The sequence below is a fragment of the Ambystoma mexicanum genome, chromosome 1q, assembly GCF_040938575.1.
Source record: "Ambystoma mexicanum isolate Mex_15411 chromosome 1q, UKY_AmexF1_1, whole genome shotgun sequence".
Taxonomy (NCBI): domain Eukaryota; kingdom Metazoa; phylum Chordata; class Amphibia; order Caudata; family Ambystomatidae; genus Ambystoma; species Ambystoma mexicanum.
Window position 1 is genome coordinate 681645819 of NC_090922.1, and position 17479 is coordinate 681663297.

The following is a 17479-nucleotide window of genomic DNA, read 5'->3' on the forward strand; positions in this document are numbered from 1 at the left end:
GTCTTGCTTCCAAGGTGAGCGCGATGCCCCTGAACTATCCTTCATACATGTAGATCTTACATTGAACCTGTCACGCATCAACCCCTTCAATCTTGGGGTTGTCCTTCATTCTGTTAGCAAAGGGTTAAATTGTCAATGCAAAGATTAAAGGGGACAGGGGACAACCTGTCGTGTGCCACAGGAAATTGGTATGGGGTTGGCGCGCCTATGATTCACCCATACCTTTGTAAAAGGATTAATATTGGCGAGTATCATCTGCTGAAATATGGTGTCAATATTAAAAGCTTGAAGCGTAGTGTGCATAAAAGCCCAGTCTCCCTATCAAATGCTTTGATACCATCCTATGTCAATAAGGTCATTTTAAATTGTAAACTTTCAGCTATTTTGGTTAGGTTCTGTGCCCGCCGTATATTATCAAATGTTGTTCTACCCTTAATAAAACCTGTTTGGACTGTATCCACTAATGATGGCATCACCTCCACTAGTCTATTTGCCAGTATCTTGGAGTAGATATTGGCGAGATAGGTCTATAGGAGGAGTACTCTTGGGAATACTTCGCTGATTTTAATATTGAAAAGAACATGTTTATTGTGTATTGGTTGATTATTAGTATGGTGGTTGATTCCTCCATTGTGTTGGTTGCCCATTCCTTTTGGAGAAAAGAATTATAGAGTTAGTGAAGGGTTTAAATAGTTGGGCCCTAAACATCTTATAAAATATCTGGGTATATCCATCTGGACCTGGAGCTCTCTTCTTAAGGGATTTGACCACCTCATCTACTTCTTCTATACTAATTGGGCAATCCAGATGTGTTTTGTTAGCTTCTGGAAACCTAGGGAGCCTTGCTTCTTCAATATATTGCATTTTTTTCAACTGCATGTGGTCAGTGGCCGCCACAGATTCCATTATTTGTACATTGGACTCCTTAACCCTTAACATAGTGTACCATTCCCTTTTGGTCTTTCAGCCCCATCTCTATATTTCTGTTTTTAATGACAGTCAGTTTCCTTACCAGGTATTTGCTTTATTACCTTTGGCATAATATGAATGCTTCATTTTGGCAATGACTTGAGTGGTTTACTCAGACAAGTGTGCTTCCAGTTTATTCCGAGCCATACTGAGATGTCATTCAGTTTTGGGGGAACAGTGTTCTATGTGTGCTAATTCAAAGTTTTTAACTCTACCCTCTAGTTCCATTTTAAGGTTTTTCCTGCATTTTATATATGCTGCAGAATGAGTGAGCAACTCACCCCTGATAATTGCCTTCATGGCGTCCCATATTGTTGCTTCTGAAAGCAAGACAGTGGAATTTTCGTGGAAGTAGTTAGAGATCGCCTTTGTGATATCCTCATGAAGGGCAAAGTCGCTAAGGATATGGTTATATCATTTCCATGGGGGCTTCTCAGAGTGGGGTGACGTTTTAGAGGCCCTGCATACATATTACCACCACGTCCGTGCTTGGTACTACATGTGGCAAGGTCAGTAAGAGGTCAGTTGTGTATTATCCTATTTCCATTGATGTTGTAGTCTCCATATTTTACCACTCTTAGTGCCCTAAAGAAGGTAAGAGGAGCAATTTCATTTTTTAAATTTACCGGGGAATCTACCGGGGGAGGGACATGGGTTTTGTCAATGTAAATGTCTGGGACCACATTCAAATCCCTCCAATGAGCAATTGGCCTTCAAAAAATGGGGTTATTTCTGTAACTAGATCCATCAGGAATTTGTCCTGTTTGTGATTGGGGGCATACATTGAGATCAAACTGAAGAGTTGTCCATATACTGAGCCATTAACCCTTATATTGCTTTTGATTGCAGCTTCTATGAACAGGAGTACCTTTGCAATCAAAATAGCTGTATTTCCTTTTTTTAAGCCACTAGATGCAAAAATGTGAAGGGGTAAAGCCTGCTACATGGCCTTATCCCATCAGGGGGAGTCAGATGAGTTTCCTAGAGGAAGGCAATTGCACACCACATATCTGAAAGCCCGGGGGTAACTGATTTACATTTACTAGGTGAATTAAGGACTTGTACATTAAGGGTGAGGATCTGTAAATGTGCATGTTGGTCCTGTTCCTCGTGCATGGGTGCACCAATCAAGGGGGGGGTGAGGACTTATAAAACCATTATTCACCATCTGTGAACAAGTGAAGCATCAATTCATGTTGCTGCAACCAATTATCTTTTAAAAAACCCAACAAAAGATAATCCCCCCAATTCCCAAACCAAACAAGAACCAAGAAAGAAAAAGAAAACACAAACTAAGCAAGCCTATCCCCCTTGACTTCTGAGCATTAATCTCCAAAAGTTGGGGCTAACACCACATGGTCCTCAGCAGGATTCTGACCAAAATTAGTCAGCACACGGCAGTTCTAGCTCACAGGTGCAAAGGTCCTTCATGACCTTGTGAGTGTCCCTGGTAGTCTGCCACCAAGGGCAGTTTGGTGCTCCTCTTAAAGACAGTTGCGAAGAGAGTTCATCTGCATCTTGGAGGGCAACTCTGGACATTCCCATTTGTAGTCCATGGTGTGTGTTGCAGTTTCGGGGCAAGGAAACTTGATAACGGTGTCATCGGAAAAGTCAGCTGGCAGCAGGTGTTGCGGCGAGTCAATTTGCAAGACATCTTCTGCCTCCTTTGGGGAACTGATGGCCCAAGTTTTGTTCACCAGGAAGATCCATCTATATCAGATTTGTGTTATTTTGAAGGCAAAGGGTCAGTGGTTTGAGAGCCTTTCTCATTGGTATCACTGCAGCAGCCAGGTCTTGGTAGATCAGAATAGATGCATTAAGAAATTATATATATACATCCTGTTGAGGACGACTGTCATGATTCTTGTTTTGTAGCAAAGAAATGCACGTGTGGTATGACATGCAGTGGTGGCCCTATTTCATTCGCTTACCTTCTCTGGAGTCTGTGATTGTGCTCCAGCAGCAGTTTCGCCTCCTCGTAGGATGGCAAGAGTGACAGAAAACAAGGCACCTACATATTCATGGAGGTCTTTATCCTGTATTATAGTTGGGATCCCCCTCAGCCTTACTTTATTTCTCCTGGCCCAATTTTCGATGTCTTCTTTCTTTGCCTTTAAGTTCTCACCATTAGGGTTAGGACCATCTGAGTGAGTTCCACAATTATCAACTCTTGGGCAGTCGATATGGTCTCCGTTTCATCAACCCTTTGTTCCACCTTCACCATTCTCAAATCTCCATAAAATTCTGAAATTCTTTTTTAATATCCCCCATAAATGTTTGGAGGTCAGCTTTCGTGGCCAATTGGCCCACATTTGTATGTGGATGCTCTGGGGAGTGTATCATGGATGCTATCACATCGACTTTTCCCCCCCTTTGTCTTGTGTTTCCAATAAAGTTGGAATGTCGCTGGATTTTGCAGGTTTCCCCTGCTTTGTCATGTTCCTGCTCACACCAGAAGCTGCACCTGCTGTAACCCATGCTGTTAAGGTTGCAATGTAACTCACCCAACACAAGCACACCTTTAGTCCTTCTTTCGTTTCCCAACATTGGCACAAGGGGAAACTTCCCTGTTCCCTGATCACTCGTCCAGGATGCTCTGAGTTACCAGAGTGCAAATGCACCTGTAGGGGCTGCCCAGAGAACCGTCTCACAGGCTAGGACACCCCCCACATCCTCACCGTTATAGGCTGATGATCTGATGCTTGCCCACACTGCGGTTTTGTCTGAGTCTTGGGCCTGCTATCCCTGCATCGTAGCTGGATGGTGGTGGATATCCACTTGATGGGTGTGAGCTCTGACTCACATATTGAATATCTGATGCTTAGGAGTTCTTAGGGGTTTTCACCTCTCAATTATTTTCTTGTGTATGCCCACTGGGAGGGGACTTATGATTCCCTCCTCCGCTATGGACTCGCTTCCGCTCCATTCATCCAGCCTGGGGCTTCCCATCCCCATGCTCTTTAGCTGCGCTATCAACCCCCATCCATCCACATTGCATTGCAACAGGCTAGAAGGCACCATCTCGATTTTGACAGTTGCTCCACTCACCCGACCATCATGGATATGTTCGCAACTGCTGGCATGTGGTCGGGTTTGGGCCCATCAGAGTGTGCTCTGGGGGTTTCCGACTACTCCCTCACCACTTTGAGATATCAGCTGGACGTCCACACCATCATTAGATCTCCAGCTACCGAATTCCCCATGGAGACTCTCACAGAGGTGACTACATCAACGGTTCTACAAGCCATAACCCTTTGTTTTTATAGATGATTTCTTGAATGAATGGAAGTCACACGCGTTTCTCAGAACTTGCCAAATTGATGCAAAACTCACATTTGTGATACCAATTATACAATTATGAGACTTCTTCAATACATCCCTCAATTAAAAACAATAAAATCAGAAGAACTATTGTCAGTAAGCTTTCCGGACGAAGTGCGTGTTGACTTGGTAGAAATTGTGACGAACTCAGCGATACTTGCTTCGATTATGCTAGAGGCCTACGAGAATTTCAGAGCACTGGGATTTACGATCTCTAAACTAGCTGATGCTCAAACTTCATATGAAGAGCCTGGAACCAGTGAAAAAAAAAGAAAACCGTACACTTTGAGAGAACATTCTCTGGAGATGAAGGCTCGCACCTTATCAATTCGAGAATCGAAAATAGAAAGGCAAATCAAAGAGAGAATTATCAACATGACCAGAGTAACATGAGTGAAAATAAAAACAAATCAGGATTGACTATAGAACCACCATACAGTACAGTGATGGAAAATGGAAATAAAGAACAAATACAAATGCGTGAAAAAGAGCATTTAAATAAAATAAAAATAACAATAAGAAGAAATGAAAAAACAAGCGAATTAATAAATATGCAACAAACGACAAAAGAAGATCCGAAATATTGGAATTGGTTAGCAGGCTCTCTCGTCACCAAACCAAAACTATAGCCACTCAAACAAACTCACACTAACCAATGGAAAATAGGAAGCTGGAACACCAGAGGTTTCCGACATCTTTTTAATGATTTCAATCCTCTTCTAAACGAGCTAGATATTATATGCATACAGGAATCCTGGCTAAAAATAGCCCCTTTTAAGGAAGGATTCACTGTGTTATGCAATCCTGCTAAAGGAAGCTCGATTGGGAGACCATCTGGCACAAAGCTTTAGGATATCACCTTCGAACTACAGTGATCATGAACCAATCATTGCTGAATTCTTACACTGGGAAACTCGAACAAATCAAATATGGGATATGAAAATAGAGTTAGAACATGGCCTAAATCGCCTAAGGCTGAAAAAAAGCGACTTTGATGTTGTACTAAAGAACCTAGAAAAGTGGCAATCTAAAGAAAAAATGTCCGTAGAATATGAGACATCATTACAGATATTTAAACAAAGCCTTGGAAAAAATATAAAACCAAGAGTCAGAAAGTTACATGTATATGACCCAGAAGTAGTGATACAATAGAAACTTCTAAGGAAAGACATATGTGCATTAAAAAATGAAAAGAACAAAGACCTGAAAGAACTGATCCAAAAAAGAAAACAAAAATACAAAAACTGGCAGAAAGCCCACAAATCACAACTGCTCCAACAAGATGCTGAAGCCATGCAGAAAGCAATATCTAAGGCAAATAGTAGATCATTATGGGACTTGCTAAATGAGAAACAATCAATGGCAGCGCTCACGAATCCAATACCAGAAAATGTTTGGTCAGAACATTTCACAAAACTATTCAACGAGACAGAAACTCCGGATAAGGACAATATTAAAGAAGAACCACCATGTCCTTGGGAAATTGAATTCGATAAGGAAGAGATAAAGTCCTTGATTTTGAGAGAAAGCTCTTCAAGAGCCCCAGGTCCAGATGGCTTGTCAAATGCAGTGCTAAAAGAAGATCCAGAAAAATGGGCAACTTTCTGCGAAAGACTCTTTAAGAGAATTGTGAAGCAAGGCCAAATACCAAGATCATGGAAGTTGGCTATCATCGTCCCTATTTTTAAAAAAGGTAATAGAATGGATCCTAAAAATTACCGACCAATCGCCCTGTTAGATTGTGTTGGGAAAATTTTTGCCACTATTTTGCTAAAACAACTAAAGACCTGGATAAAGGCCTCGAATACCTATGACAAAAGACAATCAGGCTTTGTCGAAAATGTGGGGTGCAATTTAAATCTCCTGATCCTAGGTCTGATGAAAAGAAGGGCCTACACAAATAAACAAAAACTGTATATAGCCAGTATAGATCTTCGACAAGCCTTCGATAGTGTGAACAGAAGTCGGCTCTGGGAAAAACTGGCCTCCAAAGGGTGCCCCTCTGATCTCTTGAAAGCGATCAAAGAACTGTACGCCGAAACTTCAATAAGAATTAAATTAGATCAAGGCGGAAACTTATCTGAGGATATAAAAACAGCAAAAGGCCTTAAACAAGGATGCCCGCTAGCAGCCACTTTATTCTGCTTCTATATCGAAGATCTGCAACAATGCTTTGAAAACATCAGGACTTTTCCACCGAGATTAAACTGTAAATCAGTCAACCATCTGCTCTATGCTGACGACCTGATAATCTTAGACCATACACAAATTGGTCTGCAACGTGCATTAAATCAGGTTGAAAAATACATAGAAAATAATGACCTAGAAATAAATGCAGATAAAACCGAAATACTAATAATCGGTGATAAAAGATGGAAAAAGACCAAAAATGAAGAATGGAAAGTGAACGAAATCTGGATAAAACCATGTGATGAAATGAGATACTTGGGTTTACAAATAAGAGGAATAAAAAATGAAGAGCCCTGGAAAAAGATGCTAAAGACAAAAATTAAACAACTAACAGCCCAAGCAATCATCATCAACAAAAGATACGGAAAATTCTCTCTCTGTCCAGTGATAACATTCTATAAGCTCAAAGTAATTCCTACACTAATATATGGAGCAGAAACTGGTACAAATATCCCAGAGAAATTCTGGACCACTCTAGAAGGTCTTTTTTGGAAAACCGTCCTCCCGATACCAAAAGCGATCCCAATCTCGGTAATTCGCCATGAACTAGGCCTAACATCAATATATATACACATCCGGTACAATCAATTGATGCTGTATAGAAAAACAATGATTAATTTGACACCTCCCCAATTTGAAATACTGGGCAAATCTAACAACTATGAAGAAAAAGTAGTAGAAGATTGGAAAAATGGAAACGAACAAACCCTGACAGAATTTGGCATTAAAACTCAAACACTAGCGGAGAAACCAACAGCTGTAAAAAGAGCGCTTTGGGTTGAGGACTGGTCGAATACTGAAATGAAACGAGCTTTGTCAAAAACACATACACTTCTGAAATCCAATTGTGGTGTGATGTCTATCTTACCAGACTATTTGAAAAAGTTCCCAAATTCGAAACAAAGAGATCTGTTATTACGTTTCAGACTGAATATTCTACAAAACAAGACAACAAAAGCAAGATATACGAAAGAGGAAATATGTACAAAATGCAGACTGTGCAAAAGAAGCGAAGAATCTCTAATTCATTTAGTGTTATTTTGCACAGAATTAAGAGATCTGCGAAACTTGTTTTTAGCAAGCAACATCTCTGACTTATGCGATCTAGATGCGGAGAAATGGTGGAGTCTAATCTACAGTTGCCAATCCCCAAAAATAAACTTTGCAACGGTCAAATTCTTAGAAAATACCCTAAAAAGGCTAGACCATATTGATGAGGGAAACACATCGTAAACAATGAATTTGAACGACTGAAAGGATGTGTTGAGTTAATGTTAGATATTCACTTGTTACTCCAAATCATTGATCTAATAATTTTATCTTAATTAATATTGTTGGCAATCGAAATCTATTTTAAGTACTCCACTCGAATCCGAATGGGGGTTTTAAATTAGTTTAGCTTCTCTGGTTTTTCTAGTTATTCTTGAGTTAATTTTTAGTTATTTTTTTGCTACCTCTTACCTTTTACTTATTCCTTGGACCGTTGCTTTGTCGAGTTTGATGTGATTTCATTACGACAGATCTCTTCATGAAACGCAATGTTTTACTGACGTGAAAGGTTTGAAATAAACCAAATACACTTAAATAAAAAAAAAAAATAATAAAATTCTTTACATCAGTCAAAAAAGCCACCATCCAGATGTAGCTACCCCCTTGCATCCCTATGCAAATATTATCTTTTCGTCTCTCTTCCCCCTTTACTACTCTTACACTCAGATTCTGAAATGCTCAATCCCTCTGTAAGACAACTTCCTTCCTCATGGACCATTTCAGCTCTCACTGCCATGCTTGCTGCCCTTTAACTCTGCTAACTTCTGTCTCCCTCCTTAGCTTCCAAGCAAGAAAGAGATGCAAGACTAAAGTCCAACAGGAAGAATCCTTCTCCCCCGCTGCTCAAATTTGAGCACAAGGCCACTCAACTGCTTGCTCTATCCCCACAATATTCCCCTGATCTATAGGTCCACCACATCCCTCCAATCCTTCTTCCCTGAACCACACCTCTTACTTGACTCCCTCCTTACTGATACCCCTCACATTCTCATCGGAGAAAACCATCAACTTGAACTTGATTCTCTTATCTATGACCACTCTCTGATTTCCTGCATGAGCTTAGTAACCCATGTCCAAGACAACTAAATTGATTCTACCTTTTTGACAACTGCCCCACCTTCATATAAGCTCACTATTAACCCTTACCCGTCTTACATCGCTACATGTCTGTCTCTTTGCCTTGAACCTTCTCTGATTTCTACTTCTTCTACATCTAAGTGAAAGTCTAAACATGAATCACAGGCTCCCTGCCTGGCTGAGGTCAAATCCTCTCTCTGTATCCACACCTTCTCCATCGAATAAGCATTATTTGTCTTCAAATTAGCTATCAGCTCCAACTTCGAGCACCAAAACCCTACTTACACCTTCACTACATCTACTGCTAGCCCTGGATCCCTTCCTTGATTTTCCATCTTAAAACTGACTTGTGCCCTTATTTGCAATTATGGTGTTAATACCTCTCTAATAGATTCATGGCCTCCTACAAGGAGGCACCCATGCTGCCCCACCCCGCACTCAATCTATTTCCTCTGCCCTCTGAGGAAATTGCATTTACCTTTAACCGGAGCCTCTAAAATCTGTTAAACACTCTCTGCCCTCCTCTCCTGCACCCTCTGCCAACACACCAGATTCCTTTGCACCTCTTATCCATCCTCCCTTGGATGTCTTTGTTCCTATTCTTCAATGTTTCTTCCTAAAAGGGCTTCCATTCTCAGAATATCCAATCTGCCGTGTGCTCTTTGGACTTTGCATTGCATACCTATGATGCACCTCAAACCTGCCCACATCTCTCTTCCCTCTTCAACATCTTCCTCTCAACTGCTCAAAAATATCCACAGTTCTGGAGTCCTCAACTGATCTTAACAGCCTCACCAACTATCATCACTTCTCTTCTCCTACATGATTCCAAATTCCTGGAGCAAATTGTCCTCAAGCTTTGTGTAGGTTTTGTCACTGTCAACCACCACTCTCTACTGCTCATTCTCTCCAGGGTCTAAGGAAAGTCACTAGTCTGTTTGTATTCCTACCTCTCTGATTTATTCTTTTCCATCTCCAGTGATATAGCGACATCCACCCTTCCCTCTCTCCCAGTAGAAGTCTCCAAAGCATATCATTACTCTACTCTATACACCACCTCCCTTAGCAAGTGCATCACTTGCATTGAATTCTCACTACTCTGCTCATGATTTGTTAATTTAATTCTCTTTTCCCTACTGAGCCACAGACCTCTCTTTAATGATCTCCACCTCTCTTTCGGCAATATGCCATTCAGTATGGTATTTTATGCTTAACTCTACCAAGAGTAAAATGATCTACCTACCTGCCCATAATGCCTTTCCACCTTCAGCACACACTCATCTTTCTTCTACCTGACCTCTGTTCTCCCTACGTCAAGGCTCACAAACAAAGTGTCCTCTTTGAGCAATCTTACTGTCCACCAGATTACCCCATCTACCACTATCGCTGCCAGGCTGAACTAGCTCAACATCCAGAAAATCCACCCATTCTTGCCTTCCACTTCACAAAAAAACTCACATTTCCAATTTAGTATCAGTTGCCTCGATTACTCTTGTAGTATCCTCATTGGCCTGCCTATTTAGTCATTAGACCCATCAGCACATTTCAAAACATTGAAACTCACACTCTGTACAGCTTCCCATGATGTATTTCACTTCGTTGTTCCACCTCCACAATGGCTGGCTCTCTGTGCAACAACAGTTATCTTCAAATTTCTTCTTCTTGTCTTTGAATCAACAGATGGGCGGCCCCACTTTTCTGACATTCTATCTTGCTGTTCTTCACCAGTCCAGCGCCTTTCTCAGTTTTTCCAACCAATCCTCCTGGAAGGGGCTCCAGCACCATCCCAGCACACTTTTGCCCCAAGTCCTCACTATTTTCCCATATCGACTACACACAGGTGTCTTAGGGATGTAGGACAACTATGGAAGAGAAGACCAATATGACAACATATTGCAAGCGGGAAACTATTGACTTTGTTCATAAGCTACTTGTAATTCACACTCACTTACACAATGATGTTAGGATGAATTGCCCAGAGGTTTTAGGACCTACTGACATACTCATTATTTTTTTTTCTGAGTATATGCTTCATCTGAGGTGGAAGCTTCAGATTAACCTGCGATGTGGCAATCATATTGCTTGTACATAGGTAAAGGAATGCAGGTCTTTATTTAACTGGATGTCATGCAGACCTATGAAAATTATTAGGAACACTGAAAAGGTAGGCTTATTTAGGCATGTCAATACTAAAACTGACACTAGAAATGCTAAATTTGTGTACACCACGTGTGACAAATCAATGGTATTTGTCCCTTCTCCCCAGGGCAAAGCCTCCCCCTTTGAGGCTAGGGAGGTGAGCCAGCTCTGCAAGACCATCCCTAGGGGTCTTGGCAAGTGGGACATCACTGGGAGAGACTCTGCCTAGGACTCCCATTATCATGAGAAAATCACTAGATCATCCATCCTAGCAGCATATATGGGAATAAAAAATACTGTAAGAGCTGTGTGCTTGGCTGAAGTCAATGCTGAAATAAAATATCCTGCAAGAAAAAAATAATCTGTCTCTTTAAGTAGAGACATATATTTAACTGAAACGAGTAGAGTGACAAAAGTAAGAGAGAATTGGAAGCAGGGGAAGCCACCTGATGGCACTACCCTTTGGCGAGGTGAAGCAGAGATGGAGAGTGAGTACCCTGACATCATCAAGCCTGGGAGTGGTGGAGCAGAGGAGAGAAGCAGAGCCCACGACTTTCGAGAAAGCACATAATGCCAGTGGGTAACGCTGGAGGCCCAGAGTTTGCAAGAACAGAGGAGCCGTTGTAAAGCAGCAGAAGGGAATCCTAAGTTCAGTGGTGGTGTGGCCACAAAGACATAATGGTGGGCAGTGGGCCTGGTGAACCATGTCAAAACCATTGCTGTGGGGAGCGTTCAAAGCTCCTGAACGCCCACACCCGTACCCGCCAGCAGAGAGAGAGAAGAGCAAGCACAGGAAGCTGTAGATACTGAGAAGCCATCCAGCAGAAGTCAAAGAAGATGTATGTGCAAAAACCTACAGCATTCTCCTGCACATACAGAGGTAACAGGGAGAATGGGAAAACCGGGAGGCTGCCAGGGCATCATTATAAAGAGGAAGAACTTGTCCCAGTGAGACAGACGAGATACTGAATAGAAGCTTGTTTAACAGGAACTATAAAAATACGATAAAAAAGAATAACACATAACCCTGAAAGATAAGTAATTAAAGATTGATATGATATGATATGATATGATACATCATTTATAATGTGCCTGTACACAAGTGTTTCTAGGCATGACAAGACAAGGGAGGGAAAACAGAGAGAGGTCAAGACCAACAATCTTACTATGCCTTGTGCCATCCAGATTGTGCAAGTGCGAGAAAGAGAAATGCGAGGGGAAAAGGAAGGAACATGGGGGCGGGGGAATTCCAGGGAGACAGATGGCAAAAACAGGAAAGCAATGCTCTGAGAAGTGCAGCACAGGCAGCACAGCTTTGGGTAAGTGCAAGGAGGGAAGTGACTGAAGAGGTTACAGATACAGATAAATTGTGTGGAAGGCCTGTAAGCAGTGCAGGGGTGACTGATCAAGAGAGAGCCTGGTACCCAGTGAGACACTGAGGGTGGCCAAGCAACCACTCGGTGCAGCAGACAGGTAGGTCTGGTAGGTCAGCAAGGGAGAGAGAGAAAGCAGAGGAAAAGAGGAATGTTTTGAGCTGCTTCCGGAACTTTAGGTGGTCTGGCTCAAGTTTGAGAGGGGCATGGAGGCCATGCCAGAGGGAGGCACCTGCAGAGGAGAGAGATCTGCCCCCCACTCTCTGCCTGGAGAAGCATCCAACCCTTACAGAGTTGGAGGTAGCTGTACAAAGGGCTCAAGAAGGAAGGTATTTAGGAAGAAAACATTGGATGTAGTGCTGATCCCGGCCCCAAAAAGCCTTGTGGACTTTATCCTTGCAGCCACCGGGGGCCAGTGGCAAGATTTCAGGGCTGGAGAGATACAGTCCCTGGTCTTATGGCCAAGGATAAGTCTTGCAGCCTGTTCTGGATTAGTTGCAGACTGCGGAGAGAAGCGGGAGGCAGATGGACAAAAAGGCTGTTGCAGTCGTCCAGCCTAGAGAGAACCACGGTTCTGGGGACAGTGAGCTTACTGGGGAAGGTGAGAAAGGGGAGAGTACCTTTGAGGAGGTTCAGCTGGTAGTGGGACTTCTTGGTGACGTCCGAGATGTGAGGAGAGAAAGAGAGAGTGGAGTCGAAGATGACACCAAGGTTATTTGCCTCACAGGAAGGCAAAGGAAGAGGGCCCAAGGAGGGTGGCCAGAGTCAGAGAGAGAAAGTGGGAGGAGGAGTCCCAATGAGAGGGATCTATGTCTAATTGGCACTAAGGCAGAGATCATTGGAGGTGCACCAATCCTGAATCGTGGATAGAAAGTCAGGAATTAGCGAGAGAGAAGCAGAGGCTTAGGGTAGACTGAAGCAGAGCTGAGTGACATCTGCATGACAATGAAAGTTAGAAGAGAACGTAGAGACCAGGTGGGCCAAAGGGTCCAACTAGAGGTTGAAAAACCTAGGTGAGAGGATAGAGCCCGGGGGAATGCCACAGGTGGAGAGAGAGGTGGCAGAGAGATAGGACACAAGTTGGACCTGGGAGGGGTGGTCCAAGAGTAAAGAGTTCAACCACTCCAGGGTTTGATCCATGTTGCCCAGGTTCTCACAGAGTCGATTGATCAGGATGGCGTAGTTGACCATTTCAAATGCAGAAGAGAGATCAAGGAGGGGTGTTCAGGACAACAGTTTCTGTACCTCTGGCAGCTATGAAGCCAGACTGATGTCATGGATACAATCAGCAGATTCAGTGTGAAGAGTAAGCTGGGAGATATCCAGCTTTTCAAAGAGATTGCTCAGGAAAGGGTTGATAGAAATCAGGCCATAGTTTTCCGTACCGCTTGGGTCGGCAGATGGCTTTTTGAGGACGAGTGTATAAGGGTGTGCTTGTGGAGAGAGGGGAAAGTTCCAGTGGTGAAAGAGTGATTACAGAAATCGGCATGGGATTGAGCAAGGGTATCAAAATGGTTGTTGATGGTTCTGGAGGAGCAGGGAAAGCACCTGTTTGGATGACACTTTCATAGATCAGACTTGTCTAGAAACATTGTCAGGTGTTGTCAGAGAGAAAGAGGAGAAAGGAGGAGGAGTGGAAGAGTTGGCCAAAGGGGGGGCGAGAGAGGAAGAGGGCAAGGAGAGGGGATAGAGCACAAGATGTCCTGAGTTTTAATGGTGAAGTCAAGGCCAGAGCCATACAGAGGACCTGGGAGGGAACAGGAGAGGTAGAGACTGCAGCAGGGTTGGCCAGTTCCTTACAGATTTTAAAGAGTTTGGCCGTGTTGTTAGACACTGCAGAGATGCAGGCTTGAATGTGGGCTTTCTTCTTGGACAGGACAGAGGGTCTGTATTGCCTTTGGAGCAGGCGGCAGGCCAGTTTGTCAGAGGATGAGCCTGCAGCCCTCCACATACTCTCAGCTGCCCTGCACTTGCGTTTCAGGACAGCGAGGTCAGAGTCATACCAAGAGTTGGACTTGGAGGTAGGCTTTAGCTGGATTCTCATAACAGGGGCAAGGATGTTCAGAGAGTTGTAGAGAAATATGCAGATTAGAGAGGGCTGTGACAGAGTGTGAGTCAGCCACAGGAGGAGGAGGAGCAGAGAAAGTACAGGCAAAGGCTTCCACTGACACACGCTTCATGGGCCGGATGAACGCAAAGGTAGGTGACAGTGCTGGGGTGGGCTTTGCCTGAGGGATGGAAAGTTTCACGTGAGAGGAAAGTAGAAAGTGGTCAGAACAAGAGAGAGGAGTGGTGAGAGAGTTAGAGAGGGGGATGTCTGAGGAGGTGATAACATCCAAAGTATGTCTGGCAGAGTTTGTCGGACCAGAGGGCAGAATGGAGAGAGTGTGTCATAGAGGTTGCGGAAAAGTCCAGAGGAAGAATTAGAATCTTCCAAATGGATGCTGAGGTCTCTAAGGAGGAGAAGTTGAGATTTACAGACAAGGAAAGAAGAGGAGAGTCAGCCCACTCTCAGAGGAAGAGGGCAACCTGGCCAGGAGACCTGTAGATAGTGGCCACTGTCAGTAAGAGGCCAGGAGAGATAGAGAGCCTGCAGACCAGGCATTCAAAGGAGGAGAAGGCCTCTATTGGAATGACAGAAGCAGGGAGCCATTCAGGAAAGATCAGAGCGACTCCACCTCTGGGTCGGGTTGGTTCTGAGCTTGCAGAGGATCTTGTAGCCATCAGGGAAGTGAGTGTCAAAACTCCTGACAGAGTTGGCTGTGAACCATGTCTCGGAAAGAGCGGGGACATCCAGGACAAGTTCTTCGAGGAGGTGAGAGATGTCAGAGGAGTGTTGGACAGCAGAGCGGTAGTTGAACGTAGTGACGTGGAGCCGGTTGCCACATTTGTGGGACTTCCGGGGAAGGATACAGGCTTGAGGGTACACCCAGCGGAAGTGGAAGAGGGGCCCGAGAGAGGGCAGAGGTGGAATTGAGAGCTGGCAGAGGAGTCAGCGGGGTGCTAGTAGTAGTAGCGGGAGAAGGAAGGAAGTTGATAAGACACGGCAGACACCTATCAAACAGGAGGATATTGGGCTGAGGGCCCTGGACCAAGAAGGTGCCATTCAGATAGACATTAATGATGACCCTGGAGGTGTAAAAGGAGGCTAAGCGGGCCTCCGACCGAGTGCCTCCATTATTGGGAGAGGAAGAGATAGGAGAAAGAGCTGAGACCAAATGAAGGGTCCATGGGTCTGGTGAAGGAAAAACAAACAGGATGTCGGTGAGAGTCTGTCTGGAGGAAGTACTGATGGCGGTATCAGCAATAGAGAGGCCTAGGTTGGAAACAAAGATGTCCCTCTTGAACGTCTTCCTTCCAGACTTAGTGAGAGGGATAGGATAGGAGATAGAGTAGCAGTTAAAGAAGATGGAAGAAACAGAGAGCAGCATAGAGGGTGCGAAGGAGGAAGGTTAGAGGAGAAGAACGCAAGAGAAGAGAGAAAAAGACACAGTCCAGTGCTACACAACATAGGATACGCAGAGGGAGGGGCACCGAGGTCACCACCAAAAGGGGACAGACACAGGAGGAGAAAAAAAGTGAATCACAACAGAACAACGGCACCTCTTGCATATTGTGGGACGTAGAGACTGCGAGAGATCCTAATGGGACATATTTAACAGTACTACAGTTACCACAAGGTAAAACATCCAGAATAAAGGCCTTGTTTTTTAAACACATTAGCAATGTAAAACACCCAGATTCAACGTTCCTAAAAGGCAAAAAAAAGTCCATGTTTTTTAAACACATTAGCAATGTAAAACACTCAGATTCAACTTTCCTAAAAGGGAACAAAAGGCCTCCTTTTTTAAACATAGCAGCAATGTAAAACACCAATATTTAACTTTCCTAAAAGGGGGGAAAAGGCCACATTTTTTAAACACAGCAGCAATGTAAAACACCCAGATTCAACTTTCCTAAAAGGCGAAAAAAAGCCTCGTTTTTTAAACACAGCAGCAATGTAAAACACCGAGATTCAACTTTCCTAAAAGGAGAAAAAGGGCCTGAAAACCAGTGAAAGGGGAACATTTCCCTAGGGCCTAAAAAGTAAAATGTGGAGAAAACCAAAGATACAATTATGTGATTATGAATGGGATATGAAAATATCTCCTGGACAAAAAAGGAGGAGAGCAAATCAGAGTGACAAACCCCAGGAGAGGATAAAGGTCAAATTGGCACAAAGTATATCCAAAATAAGGAAGCATGGGTTACATACCCAGAAAGGTCTACAAGTTTAGACCAAAGTGTAAGAAAGTGTATGAAGGAGAACTGTTGAAAATCCATACCTAGAAAGGGAATAAGCCCAAGCGTATTGCGAAGGAAATGTACAGGAGCTTATAAGCAGGTATCAAGTGACTTTTGAAAGAGAGCATACTAAGTAAACCTTGGAACAAAGAAGAGACCTTTCTATAAACGGCAATGAGGAGAAGAGAGACATTTTCTTGGTGTTATTTAACTGAGTTAATATAGTGGCAGGGTCAGTTAGAGTTAGTGTGGACAGTGGCCATATTTATTTGGGACTTCCTGATGACCAGCAAGCACCTTTAGTTTATTTAGACAGGCAAGGATAACCCTCTAGGCGGAGAGTGATAGGCCTTATCTGTATCATGTCATTAAACATCAGTATAAACGTCCTTAACGTGGCCGACTCCTTCTTCTAACCCATCACACATGCTTTATATACAATGGTGTTTGAGATATGAACTATACCATGGGAGAAAAATCATATTTGTTTATGTTGTTGAAAATAAAATTATTACAAATGAAGAACACATACAATTACACAATAATTTATACAGTTCTGGTCCAGTGTAGTAATATATACATAGACATGGAAGTGAATGGCATCCATCTTACATCTAAACACAAATAGTGAGAGGATATCTAAATATGATCAGAGGTGTCATGTTGGAAATGGCCACCTGGGTATTTCAGGGCTCTGCCAGGTGCCCTTTATTTAATTCACCTGGGAATCTGGTAACTATGAAACCCCAAGAGTGGTTTGGTGTCTATTTTAGTGTGAATAGATGTCATGTGGTGAGAGACACTTGACAACATGTTATGAGACACATAATTATGTTAAATTGATTTATGATTTCTTATATTCATATATATCAATAAAAGCAACATTACTGCTGAAGCCCTACTACCACTAGTCCTACCCACCCTCAATGCTCTCCCAGCCAACGCTGACCTAAACCTGCTCATCGACACCTTCAATGATTCCATGGCTAGAGCAATGGACATCGTTGCCCCCCTGAAAATATGCAAAGTCAAACCCAAAGCTCATCTGAACCCGTGGTACAGCCCTGAGCTCAAAC